Here is an 8,338-nt window from a genome sequence, read left to right on the forward strand (position 1 = left end):
CGTGTAAACGGGGCCTGAGAGCATGGATCAGCTCTTCTTACAATAAACCATTCCTGTTCCACTGTAGCACAATTACTCAGGTTCCATGAATTTGGTTTGAGAGGATTTTTAGAAAACTAACAGCTGAGCTTTTTTTAACACCCATTTCAATATTTTAGTGATAATCATTTAATTGAAGTTGAAGCAAGAAACTGCTCAGGCTGGGGTTTTTTTCCACATTGAAAACTTTATGGAAAAACACTGATAAACAGCAAGACTAAATTAAAACACAGAAAATAAAATTAAAAACACAATACTCAAGGAAGCACCCACAAGATTTAAAAAACAATATTAATTGGCTTCCAAAGGGTAAACTGAAAAGTGGAAAAATATCAGAGCAGAATGTCTGCAGCACTGAATGAACGAGTGAAGGAAGCTTTAACCAACTTTAATCAACCTCCAAAGGTGTGTTTGTTTCTCTGCTGCTACAACTGTCAGCTCAACAAGATTGGAACGAGCCAGCAGCTGTGTTACTCTGTGTGTGTTTGTGTCAAGCTGCAACCAGTTTAAGCCTTTTGTCCACATGCAAACTGCATTTTACGTAATTGAAAATGTGCTTTTTGTAGAACTCCTTCGCAGGTAAGGATGTTTAGTGTTTGTGGATTGTAACTTCACAATGTACACTGATTGAGGAAGAAGAGTTACATTGCACTATATAGACTATTAAAGAAGTGGATATGGACACTACGGCATCATGGCTGTTGCCATCCTGTTTTTTTTTTGAGCCAGAAGTGACCATACTTGGATGATAGGGTGAGACTGAGAAACTGAGGACGCACCTGTACAGCAACCTGGTTGCATCCGTTGATGAAGTTTCTGACACAAAATTAACTTCCATAATTCAAGGTAAACCAAAAACAAGTACACAGCTGTTTAATGTACACAGTACCATAGATAGGGCAATCCGTGGCCTAGAGGTTAGGGATCGGGCGTGTAACCGGAGGGTTTGCTTTGAAACCCAGGACTGCCAGGTCAAGGACCCTTAAGCAGAAATGTGCTGCCCACTGCTCCTAAGCATGGAGTGTCCACTGGTGTTTAAAGGATGGGTGCAGTGTGCCAGTGCAACATATTAATCTTAGACCCACATTGCTTCACTTCTAACCTGAAAAGTCTCTGTCAATCACAGGCTCCACAAAGCATACCCTCCCTTATCATTTTTTATGCTAAATTGGACATTTATGATGATGGTGGGAACGCTGGATGTTGAATAGCTAACGCTGCGCTGCAGCTGGGGGGAATCTGTCAGAAGAAGTTAAGTAGGAATAGTTTGAAAAGTGAGATTCGGTGTCCTGTATATGTCTGTTTGTCCTTCATGTGCAGTGCCTGGTGCATGCATAGGAACCGGTGAGCCTAATGTTGTAATATTGTGAATGTAGCTCTCAGATGCATAGTCCTTCCTGTCTACTTCTGATCTTTCCCTGACATTATTGAAATGCCATATTGTCATGCTGGTTTCTAGAGCTTGTTAGGCCATCATGGTGCTACTGAGGGCAGTAATGCATTCTTGTGAATTTGCCCGTGAGACACGTCAAGTCAAACAGGCAGCAAAACCTCTCATAAGAATTATGATGAGGAAAAAGTGAAACTCCATCTCATAATCTCCATTTGTGGTAGAATTGAAAGGTACACCACTCATGTTTTCATTCGACATCCAGATTATTTGCAGTTCTGCAGTCGATCTGCTGCATGTTGAAATGAGTCGTTGCTGTGAAGAGATTTGTGACGCAGCTGGAACCAGAAAAGAGCCCCCCAACAGCTCCCTTCCTGCTGTGAAGCTGTGATATAACAGCAGGACGACGTGGTCGCCAGCAGACGCTGTAATCAGAGGACAGCAGCAGGGGGACGGAGGGCAGCCAATGCTCCGCCGTTGCTCTGACGATGTGAGTGTTAAGAGGGGTGGGATGATGTTCTCGCTTTACTACATGTAAACACGGCAGAGCAGGTTGCCAGGCAACACGTACTCTCCCAGATGCCATCCTGGGCTTGATATTAGACAGTTGAGTCAGGAGAAAAATCTCAGCAGTGTGTCCTTTTTTTCTGCTCTGTGCCTGGGTGGAAAAATGTCATCCATTGCCAGCAGAAGGAGCCACGCTGGGTGTCAAACTCTAGGACTGCTGCCAAGAAAACCTTCATAATTTTGTCATCAATGCCATAACCTTTTTGAAAAAATAAATGCCCCCATTTAAATATGAGAACAAGACTTTACACCACAGCCTGTATAATCACTCACTCTGACTGACACAAATAGAACTTACTCCTACAGATGTGAACAGAAATATTTAAAGACAAACACTGCAGGTGTTTCACTCTGCTCATGTCACATACACTGTGAAAGAGCTGTTCAGTAGAAGAGGTATTATATATAAATATTCAGTGCACTCCTACTGCTGTCAGGACACATTTTACTGACACAAATGTATACTGTCACTACTCTGCATTGAAGAAGAATACAGTACAGCAAATCTCAGCATCAAGAAACATTATTTTCACCTTATGAAGAAAAAGTCAAATTCAATCCATTACCTGACCATGACCAGCGTGGGCAGTCTGGTCCTGTAGACAGATGAAAAACCTCTATTGCCATATTAGTCAAGTCATTTCCCTGTTACAATAATTTGTTTATATTACAATTGTTTAGGCTAGTTGCTTGTTTAAGCCACAAGTTATTTTTCTACATGTGCTAAATATAGAAGATGTGGCAGTGATAGGGCTGGGCAATAGCTGGCAATAAATGACCCAGGACCAAGAAATACTGAATATTTTTCAGTCCAATGATACCTTCATTCAATCTTTTTGTACCAAAAACCAGAAAGACACCACTATTTGTGTTGTTTTGCTCCCAGCCAATCACTGCAAGCCGTCTTTGATTTATTGCTACATGTGATTGGCCCACTACAGCAGCAGCTTCAACCCATACATGCTGTTGTGTGGTGAAGTTGAGCATGATGTATTTGAAAAATACTGGAATGTGGAATCTACGCAGACACAAAAAAATGAATTACTCAACAAAATTAACAAAGAAAACACTTGAGGATGTCATTCTGTGTTGCTGAAAAGCACCAAGGAGTCTGTCTCGCACAGATCTTTTATTATTGGAGAGCACATCTGTAGTTGTGGAAACAGTTATTGAATGGCCTCTCTCTCTCTTCTCTCTTTATATAACCTCAGCAGCTGAATCATCATCATTAAGGTGTTTGTCTTCGTGCTGAAATGCACGTCTTGAAAATGATCTCATCTTCGTTTGCGCAGTCTATTTCTCAGTTTCTTCAAGGCCAAGTAATATTTGTCTGAAGGTGTGAACATGTCATGTTTCTGTGAATCATCAGCCTGAAGGCGCTGGCGTAATGATCAAGATGATTGACAGCTTCTTGCAGACTGTTATGCATTTTATAAATATATACTCTCTATATCAGGCAAATTTATTTCACCTTGTGAAGACTGAGACATAACTCAATCTGCACTGGGTCTCTAGTCTCTGTAGTTCCAGATATTAGTGTGATTGACTTGTGTCTGTTGATAAAAGCAGCAACTGTATGTTGATGAATTCGCTGCCCAGTATCTTTAGGACCTGTGCCATACGTCAATGTTAGGAATGCCAGGAATGTTTCTGCTCCAGCTACTGTATTAGTGGTAGACAGAGATCAAACATACTGTATCTGTCACTGAGGAGTTGCAAGGTTGAATCTTATTTGTTGAATATGTGCCTCATCTCTCTTTTTCCTCTGGCTAGTAACCTAGAAATTGATCTCAGTGAGTCATCATGAAGGACATCCCAATTCCTAAAATGCATTATGAGTAGAGAGGAGCGTGGAGGTTTGCTATAAGCAAGAATACAGCCGCGTATTCTTTGTGAAAGTCTTTTTGGCACTGTGACTTTATTATTATTATTATTATTATTATTATTAATAATAATAATAAAAATAATTAATTTTTACAACTTAAATGAGACTGTTATCACAAGACTTGTGTATACAACTTGAGTCCACAAACACGCCAGACTGGAGAAGAGGTCCTTGGTTAAAGAGATTAAGAGGTTAAAGAATCTGGCTTGCAACTGGATGGTCACTGGTTCGAATCCCAGGACTGACAGGTTAAAGACTGACGTGCCCTTGAGCAGGGCACCTAACCGCCCACTGCTCCCCGGGAGCAACACATGTGCTGTGTTCACTGGTCTGTAAATGGGTTAAATACAGAAAAAAACTGAATCTTTATCTTAATAAAAGGAATTGGGAATCAGGCAGCCTTGCTGTCAGGAGGGATCAAAGGGTACAGATGACCTATATATGGCCCGTATAAATGTCAAGGGTCAAACCCTAAATTTGAATAAATTCAATAAAATATTCCAAATCAAATATTTATGAATAAATAAACGGAACAAACGTTAATTCAGTCAGGAATACTCTCGTCATGATTTTAACCATTTATTGCAAGATGGTTCGTACAGTTGTATTTGGCGGTGTGGGTTCTGCTCTAGAAGCTATCAGGCAGCATCTGTGCAGCATGCAACAGATTCTGGCTGAGAGTGCAACATTCAATCCCCCCGGGACCTGCAGAGCAGAACCTGAATATGCTATATGCAATAGTACTGACACTTGCAGACATTAAAACATTGCAAATAATTCATCCTAAAAATGCTCTTACACTGGCTTGTACGGGTGGTGCTTGGGGTGGTGGAGGGAGGTTTAACGCAGCAGTGTGTGCAGCAGAGTGATGCGATGCAGGAGGAATGAAAGGCAGAACAGTTTAAATGGACCGCCTAGTTGTGTGTGTGTGATAGTGATTGGTTGGGCTTGGCGCGGTTGTCAGACCAGCTGACAGCCAAGCAGGCGTGACTACCGTATTCCGCCTGAACTAACGCAGAGCTTAATAGTTTTAAAACAGGGATCATCACTTGTGTGTTGCACTGTTTATGACGTGAGAGAACAAGGAATGTTTCTTTTTTTACTAAGAAATCATAAAAACCTATTCATGAGAACCAATGGATCATAACATCCCATTGGAGGATGTTAATGCAAGATATTTCTCGGGAACACATGAAGCCTGGAATAGCCAGATGCATATGTAAATTGTCAATAACCAAATGCTTTCTAACATGAAAACACAAAATACAACACAAAAGGAAATCAAAATATGCAAAAAAAAACACCAACAAATGCTTTAGAAAACACTATTCTTTGAATAAAAGTACATTAAACTTAACCAACTGCCAATCCTGACCCTCTCCCTTGCCATTTATCATTCAATGATAATGGGCTGTGACATTATTATTGAGGCTCTCCACCTTGATGGAAGCCAGAGCTAGAAATGATTATGATAATTTAAAACCATTATTATCATTATTTTGTGGCAGCAGGGAATGAGGAGGGCTGAGAGGATGTGACATTTAAGCAAATTGCTGTAGTTGTTGCTCTCTGGCTCTCACTCTCAGGCCTTGGAGTTTAAAATCATAATTGGGGATCTGTTTAAAGGGTGAGTCAACACCAATTCATCGCCCGTAGGGTAGAAAAGTGCTGCTGCACCACTCTTTGCAGGTGTTTTACTCTTCACAACTATATATATATATATATATATATATATATATATATATATATATATATATATATAGTGTGTGTGAGGTGGGTGGAACCAATGGCAGGCTTGTACCAACAGTCTACGGCTGTATCCCAGTATCAAGGATCTTTCCTTGGTAGGATCCTTTCTTCGGAGTCGGGCCAGAGTCCTTCCTATTAACGCACAAATGGAACAGCCTTCAGTGTGCAGGTGTGCATCGTTGCGTAATTGGATGGTACTGCATAAATTCAGCCCAAACCTGTTCACGACATGGATGTGGCTTTGGCATCAGCAGTCTTCCACATAATGGAAGAAGATGCTTTAAAGTTGAATCTCCATGAATTAGCAAGTAAAAGCCACAAAGTGGATGAAGCTGAATATTTCACTGATCTGCTTCTCAGTTTCATAAAAGCAGTGGCGCATAACTCACCATAGAGATGTGTTCTGTTTCTCTCTTTTGATTTTACAGTACAGTACAATAACATTTATTGGTAAATAACAATAGCGAATATGAGCGGACTGTCGATCCCTATTGTTAACCCAATAAACAAATGTATAACTTTCTGAATCACATAGCTACTTATACTTTGCACATAGTACATCATCAGACTGACGCATATATATATAAACTAATTAACAATTAATAACCAACTGAGACCGCATCAATTAATTTAACTGTCAATGTATCAAGATGACGTTTATTATCTTTTAGCTAAATATTCTGGCATTTGTTCTCGGTAGACCAGTGTGCACAATGCTTTATGGGTACGTGGAGCACACAGAGGATACACACATGCATCCTTGGAATTTGGGCAAAAGAAGGACTCTGTCCTCCGGCGTAGTATCCTTCAAATTCAACCGTTTGAGGATTCTTCCTTGACATTGATTACAGCCTACATACAGCGAGTTAGACTACTTCTGCCCTGCCATCTCTCATAATTATTACTATGGCCACTAGAGTGCACAGCTAACTACAGAACGTAAATATGAGTAGTTTTAAGCAGCTGTTGAAAAGACGCAAAGGGTTGTTTTGGGGGGAGGTCTTGAGTGACAGGCTGGGATGAAGGGAAATAAATTATCTTTTTGGAGCACAAAAGAACTGCAGTCAAAGGAGGGAGTGAGAATACAGAGGAGAAAATCAAGAGAGGGGGGATAAAAGGGGAGGAGAGAGGCAGTAAGAGTGACTCACAGTGTAGCTAACTGATGGAGTCAGAGAAACTAAAAAACACAATTTACATTAAAGACTTTCCTGATTGGCAGAGGCTGAAGTCCAGAAACAGTTTATAGCTGAGAGAAGCAGAGTGGACAGAACGGAGATATTCTAATGAATAACTTATGTGAAAACTTCAGAGGTCAGAGGAGCTGGTACACAGAAGATGTCTGGAAAACATCTCCTCTGTCCTGTTTGATTGTAAATGAAAGTAGCAGTGCTGTATCATACAGATCATTAGGAAAATAATCAAGTGACCAACATACTCCGGGTTGTTACATTGATGCTCTCTGGCAGCTGCTTTTTAATCAATAATGTTAATAACCACAGTGAATTACCATTTGAAGAGAAACACTTCAGGTGAAGATGCAGCAATTTTAAATGATGAAAGTTGCTGCTGATTGCCACCAGCTTCCAAACCCCCAAGCAAATGTTTGCACAATGAGAAATAATGGTGACAGACATACAATCATAAAATGAACAACACAATTTCATCCCAGTGATCAATAGAAAAAATGTCCTGTGATGTAGAGTCTGCAGGATTCGTGGTTTTCTTTCCAAGCCAAGACTTTTTGATCCAGCTCACCGGTCGCTGTAACTTTAACTGCAGTTATCCAGTTCTCTGCAACAGAGGTCTTCACGGTTGTAAACATTTGGATCGGAAAACCTTTCCAAACCTAATACTTTAGGTTTTGGTACCAAAGGTCAGCCAGACTAAATCCCAATAGTTGTCAGGCTAATTACTGTAGATGCAATGCAAAATGCTGTAGACCCAAGTAGAAAGACTATTACCTCGAGCAGTTTGCTCATGAGCAGTCTTCTTCCTTGACTTTGCTGCTGCATTTTACCACAACTGTCAGTAGAATTATGTAAACACCAGACAGCAACCTCCTGGTCTGAGCAGTGAAGCGAACCCAGAAGTGCCTTAAGCTGCATACTTTCCGCCAATGGCAGATGCAAAAGAACTCCGGTCCTATCTATCTCAACACAAAATTAGATGACTTTTCACTTTATTTACTACCTTAGAAAAAACTCTCATGGCAACATTATGGTCTCAATCGCTAGTATCAAGTCTTTTCCATTACAATATGTTAATTGTGTAAATAATTGTCCCATTTAGAAGAAAATATATGATAAAAAAGTTTATGATTAAGGGCGTGGCTACCTTTGAGTGACAGGTCGTTGTCTGTGTTTTCGTGTCAGAACTGGTTTAAAAAAACCCAAAGATGGCTCCAGCCACAACGCCAAACTTGATGCCAAAACAATCAGTGACGTCACAGTGACTACGTCCATTATTTATATACAGTCTATGGCAAACACAAGCAGCCATGATCCATAGAAAATAAATACCTGCATGGACTGTATAAAAGAAGTGGACGTAACCACATAAGGTGATCATTGGTTTGTGATGTTTTGAAGCCTCAAGTTTGGCATCATGGGTTTTTTTAGAGCCAGAAGTAACCAAATTTGGACAAAAGGGTGGATCTGACTGAGGACCTGAGGACACTGCATGCACACCTATACGACAACCTGGCTGCT

Source organism: Centropristis striata, chromosome 15 (genome assembly GCF_030273125.1).
Source record: "Centropristis striata isolate RG_2023a ecotype Rhode Island chromosome 15, C.striata_1.0, whole genome shotgun sequence".
NCBI lineage: Eukaryota > Metazoa > Chordata > Actinopteri > Perciformes > Serranidae > Centropristis > Centropristis striata.